Source organism: Lepisosteus platostomus, chromosome 5 (genome assembly GCF_059453375.1).
Source record: "Lepisosteus platostomus isolate fLepPlt1 chromosome 5, fLepPlt1.hap1, whole genome shotgun sequence".
Lineage (NCBI taxonomy): Eukaryota > Metazoa > Chordata > Actinopteri > Semionotiformes > Lepisosteidae > Lepisosteus > Lepisosteus platostomus.
In genome coordinates, this window is record NC_142615.1 from 49,985,764 (window position 1) to 49,992,159 (window position 6,396).

General features: G+C 38.7%; 1 non-coding gene across 1 annotated transcript; it reads left to right on the forward strand.

Moving 5' to 3' along the window:
* Positions 1–5,165: 5,165 nt before the first annotated feature.
* trnan-auu (transfer RNA asparagine (anticodon AUU)) lies at positions 5,166–5,239 on the forward strand. The gene has a single exon. It is a non-coding gene; the product is annotated as a tRNA-Asn (tRNA).
* The last annotated feature ends 1,157 nt before the right edge of the window (positions 5,240–6,396 follow it).

Below are 6,396 nucleotides of genomic sequence, written 5' to 3' on the forward strand. Positions count from 1 at the left end.
GAGATTCAAGAAACACAATCATCCACACACGGGCTTGGATTCTGAACACTTAAGTTAATTGACAAAGCGAAGGATATAACCTGTAAACTCTCTTCATGTCTTATAGTTTATTAAATAAAACAATTTCTTACTTTCTTAATAATTTCTTACTGTTGATGGACGATTTATTGAATTTTAGCAAAATCACAATTACAGCTTTTTCGGTTAAACTGTTATTCACATACTCTAACGTAGATAAACGTTAGTGTCTTCTGATGTGTGAGACATTTTCTCAAAAAAAATATTTGTTAGTCTCTCTGGAGGCTGCACACGGTGTTTAGAGAAAGAATTTCAAAAAGACAGGCTCCCTAAGCTTAACATCAGTGCAGAAAAAAATGTTTTCTCAACAGAAAGGCACTTTCAGCTTTACGTAAGGAGCAACGTCTGCCGAAATCACTTATGAGCCAGTGCACATTGTAGTGTGCCAGCAACTACATTTAATATTGGCTGTGGTGGTGAGTTGTTTTTGTCTGTGAAAGCAGTTGTCTGTGATACTTCACGCCGAATCATCGGCAGGGGTAAAGCTTATTAAATATTTGTGGATAGCGCTCCATCAGAAATAACTTGTCCAAGTACAAAAGAGATCATAGGGTTTACATCAAGCAGTCACAAAACATACCTCACATGTCAAATTTAAATGGGGAATTGATTTGGTTCTTGACGTTGTTCCTGTGGTTGCGTTGGTTACAAAGGTGAACGGTCTTCCACATTCTACTAGAGTATCCACTGGGTTGCCTTTATCCATTATCTTGGAAAGAATCTGTGCTTCAACTAAAAAAAAAAAAATCATCAGTACTGTCGTTTTTTTCTGTGCGTACAGCCATCACTTAAAGCATATAACAATCCGTTCAATCCCCCGCATCTCCAGGTGCTTTATATTAATGTGCTCACATCGCAGTCTTCTGTTGAGTGAGAACTCTTTGCTCGTGTTCATAGAGAGACAGGTTTACACAATTAAACTCTGGCACACTCGAAGTGCTACAGTGTTGTTCTGCTGTTTTAAATGTACCTCCAAAGCATTTAGTTTTGTTAACTACCAACTGATTTGAACTAATTTAACGTCATATTCAGAAAATCCAGAGAAGATCATCAAACTTTTCGTGGCTGTTGAAGAAAACACCTTTTGAATCTCACCAGGGATTTCTTGAGAGATCATTCAGCGAGCAAGTCCTCCCTCTGGACTCCAAACATTTTGGGTTAAACTGTTATTCACATACTCTAACGAAGAGAAACGTTAGTGTCTTCCGGTGTGTGAGCCCATTTCTCAAAATATAAAAAAATAAAAGTTATATAAATTGAATTGTTCTACTTTTTAGGCTTGCATAGTATTATTAATATTTCAGTTAAATCTTTTCTTCTGTAGTAATATGAGTTGATATTAATATTAGTCCTGATTTATAATTTTTTGTCATGGTTGATCTTAAGTTATTTTGTAATTAGTTTCAGTTTTGAACATTAGTTTAGCGCAGAGAAACTACCAAAACTGGTAATGTTCACATAATGTGTAATGCAATAGCAGCATTTTGGGTTGAAAACAAAAAGTATATCTTGGTATGAATCCTAACACTTCATAAGTAGCATTCTTGGATTTCTCGCTTCAGATAAAGTTGTCTATACAGCATAGATTTCTACTCAATCAATATCAGCTGTATTATCACTACAGAACGCTAAATATAGACCCTGGCAATACTTCGTGAGATCTTCGTAAGAAAATCCAAAATACTACGGAAGGAATCAAATTTATACGTTTCTTTGGATCGAGAAGATGATCATTATGAGACTCAAAACATGCCTTTCTTTTTTTTTTTCGAGGACACATGGATTATTGAGGTGTAAAGATGGGTTCAAAACTAAAATCACCTTCTATCGCTGCTGTTTCCTTAAATCCTTCAACTGATCATCAATATCGAGGAATAATATTATATAGTTTCTTCAAATCCTTCAACTGATCATCGACATAGAGAAATAATATTATACAAATTGTGGTTTTCTGTTAATTGCCAATTTGACTGTAATTACATCTTCGTTTACAGATGTCTTGCATGTATCACAAGGTATAATAGCTGTCGTGCGTCCTCAGTTTAAATGTTTTAAAAAGTACGACAAAAGTACAACATGCTTAAGAACATTTATGGTTACATCCATATTAAAATGAAGTTAAATGACTTGCTTGCGAAGCACCAAGCAGCCTTGAACGGTTCCCGGAAATCAAATATACAGTACAGATGGATTCAGAGTGTGCTTTCCAACTTTTGTGCAACATTTTCTTTTGACAGGGCAGAGTTGTCTTCACAATCTGGGTTGATTAAAAAGGTGTGACATCAGTGTTAAACAGCTTTCCTTCTTGGGGAACAACGGTTGTGTTCCATATTTCTAACTATTTTGGTTTCAAGATCGCAATTTAGTGTGAAACATAAAAGCCAGCTGGATAAGCTTGATTAATTCCCCTCACGGGACCAATAAAGTGTCTATCTATAAATCTCTTACACGTCATTTACAATGGCCTTTCAACTAATAGCCCGTGCAGGGATCAAACCCCAGCTGTTGGTACGAGTTGCATAAGACCCTGTAACGCGCAGATAAGAAACTAACCTCCGCTTCTTCATTATATACACATATATTTGCGAGCCTACTGCCCCCTGCGGGCTCTGTATTTGATTGCGGTACAAGACCGGCCGTGGAGATAAAGTGAGACGGGTGTGTACTTTAAAAGGCTCATAGCGTCCCTGGGAGGGCTCAAACCACCACCCTTTTTGTTAACAACCGAGCCACAAAGACTCATGTACAGCTTAACACTCCTTGGTCTCAGTGAAAGTGATACAAATTTCAGGAGATTAATTTGTTTTTAAAGGAAAATCACCAACAGTGGCCGAGATCTACTGGAGCTTTTCATTCTATACTGCGATTTCTGTAGGGTACCCTGTGAAAATACGAGTTTTGACGAGAAGGGATGGACATATATGGTCAGAAGGCTTGGGGAATTGAACTTTAAGGTGAAGACTGCGGGTTCAGCAGCAGCAGAACCTGATCAGTATCAGTTGACTCCGATATACTGTAACGCTTACGGCTGACAGGTACTGTGTCGTAAGCGTTACAGCAGGTGACGTCACCGCCCTTCCCTGTGATAGCAGGACTACAGCTACTGGGCTGTAGAGAGATCTCTCTTTAGCTCACGGGGCTAGGTCGCTGCAGAGAGCCGCGGGAGTCCCGGGTTCGAGCCTCAGTCGGGATGGGGCCGACCAGATGCGGCAAGGGCGCCCGCCTGAGCCCCCGTTGCGTTACAATACTTTGAAAATGAACTTGGAGATTTAGAGTCAGATGTGCTACCGTTGCACCATGGGGTACTTAATTAAAAAAAAAAACAGAAAAACAGTCAGTGTTCCTGGATCTGTTATTGAGAACAACACCTGCACAAGAGCTGCGCAGGAAGAATAAAATGTGGTCTGGGATGAAGAGACTCTCTTCGGAAGAGCGGCGCTCTTCACAGGATATTCTTTTTTTTGTGAAGTTGATTTGTCTCCTTTGGGGAATTCAAAGGCGCTAACAGCTGCGACCTCGTGGCGCAAAGATAGCATGTCTGACTCCAGATCAGACGGCTGCACGTTCAAATCACGTCGAGGTCTGCTTTTAGTTTTTTAGGTTCTGCTCGTCCTGAACACGGAATTCAAACCATGTAGTTGAATTCTATCTGTACACCACATAGATAATCTAAACAAAATAGAGCCCTACTGGACATACAGTTAGGATCTCACACAGCGAATACCCTTGAACACAAGAGAGAAGGCACAGTTCACATCTGCGAAACATCACATCCGTCTTTAGAGACAGCTACATCAGAGAATGGAATCCCGGAAGTTTCAAATAACTTCTTTTAATACAGGTTCAAGCAAACCTGAAAGTTAGGGAGTTTCCGGACACTTTTGTTTTATTAAAAAGTGTCTGAAGCCTGAAAATGTAATTTGAAAAAAAAAAACGATATTGGTACTTTTTGTAACGATTTGCTATTTCATGCTGGAAAACAAAGGAAACAGACCCAATGTTTGCTTTCAGGTGCGGTCCATTACATAATAGGCATCTATTACTGAGGAGCTTGAATAAAATTTACATGAGGCAGGTAGAAGTCGAACCTACAATCTTATGATCCAAAATCAGATGCGTTAATTATTGAACTGCTGGTATTTCACATAACCGGAATTCCCCCATAGGGTGCTCAGCTTCGCTACTAGTAATATACCGCCCCTTCTAAAATTTCAAAGTGAGAAACGTGTTTTCTGATTTTTTATGAGTTTTAAAATATTATCTCTTTAAATCAGAAAAAGGGTTTATGTTTCGCACTGAAATTCTCATTGATTGAGAATTCAAAGAAAGACTGTTTTCTTCCACAACACCGTATAATTATTACATCCACCAGACTCTCCAACTTCTCCAGACCTTGCTGGGTGAGCATTTACTCCGATAAATTAGGTCACGTATCATGTTAAATCACCTCTTCTCAACACAACATTTCCTGGTGCACGTTTTCTCTATGAAAAAAAAAAACATTTTTCCCTTGCACGATTTCTCGTTTTTTTATCAAAGCTTACAGAAATAAAAAAGAAGAAGAAATAGTGTTGCAAAATAACTCTGTCGCCCTTGGGAGATGTCAAACGCATTGGACATGAAAAATGCCGGATAAAAGTCAGTTCTCTTCGTTTCTCAGTGTCTGGGCTGCTACTGTATGTAAAAGAGGCAATTTGCTCTGAGAGCAGGTTCAGCGCTTTCTGAACGCAGATGTCTCAGAGCGGTGTGTCCAAGCGGCTGTAAAAGGTGATGGAAGTCCTGTCACCGTAGCTTATTTGGTTAACGTGCCTCTTTATTGAACAAAAGCACCGGTTCAACTCACAGCCGTGTCTTTCTTCCTATCTTGTAGTACAGAACGTACCATTTTGGGCACTCACAAAGGGCTTGATTTCGTTAAATGCATGTGTTCATTTCCTTTCTGGAAAACTTGTTTTTGATGAAATTCACACAGCTTGCAAAACATGAAATTCAGTTCTTGGTTATCAGTGCAGAAAAAATATTACCGGCTGGCAAAATAAACGGTAAGAGATTTTTTTTTTTGATTCGAGGAAAGACTCTGCTCGTCAGTCTCTGTGGCGCAATCGGTTAGCGTGTTCGGCTATTAACTGAGAAGTTGGTGGTTTAAGTCCACCCAGGGACGGGTTTCTTTTGTGATGTAAACATTGTTTTCGCATAGGTCGATTGGATTTCTCAGCTAAACCATAGCCATTTTAATATTTGTAGGAAATGCGACTGTTCAACACGTGTCAAAAATGTCCAATAATGCCCAACATCGCAACTCCCCAGAAAACCATATTCACCCAAGAAAAATAATCGTCGAATCGTCATTTATACTCCCGTCACATCCTCTGCTGAAATATTTTAAAAATACAATGCAGATTTGTTTGAGAACTTGACAAGCATTGTTTTGTTAGCACTGTGCAGTTGGATTTTGATATTTTGACATATTTACCTTAATTTTAAACTGTAAATACTGTACAATTTATTGGAATTGTGTTTTAATATTAAAATATGTTAGCTGAGGATGCAAAAGGGTGAAAGGGAAAGGTCAGAGGGTACAGTAACAACAAGGTTTGGACTGGTGGAGGTGGTAGGGGTGTTGATGGTTTTTCTCTGTAGAGGATGATTGAGTTTTTTATCCTTCTCTGAAGTGAGAAACTGGAAGAGTTGCGAGTTGAGAGATCTGATGAGGTTAGTTATAAAAGGAAGTTGATGTGGAGCTGTTAGCCGTAAGAATCCCTTAATGTCTTTGATGTTGTCATCAAAGATAAACTGCAGTAAGCAAAGATAAAAAGAAAATTATCTTTGCATACTGCCCTGTCTTTCTAACACCTGAAGAAGGCTCCACGGCCAACACGTTGTGTTTCCTTTCTTCTCTTTTCAGCATGGAATAACCCTTTACTTGTTCCTTTGCAGCCTACGCATGCTGACGCAGCTACTCACCTGATATTTAACATTTCTATAATCACAACTATGAATGTCCACTGTGAGTATTTTTTCCATGATTATTTATTCTGTCATTGAAGCATATTTTACCTCATACCGAAGTGTCATAATCACTGAATTTTTTTTTCATTTAGAAAGTAAGAAAATGATAAATTACTATGAATTGCATTTAGCCTGTTCTGATCTGATTCTATATACTTTAACATGCCATGTTCACAATGTCACAACTTAGAAATGCAACAGTGAAGTGTTCTAATTATCAATGTACATAGTGTCGGAACATTGAGATGTTTTGGTAATGAGGAAGGAGGGACATGCCATGTTCACAGGGTCATATTTAAAAAATTGGCA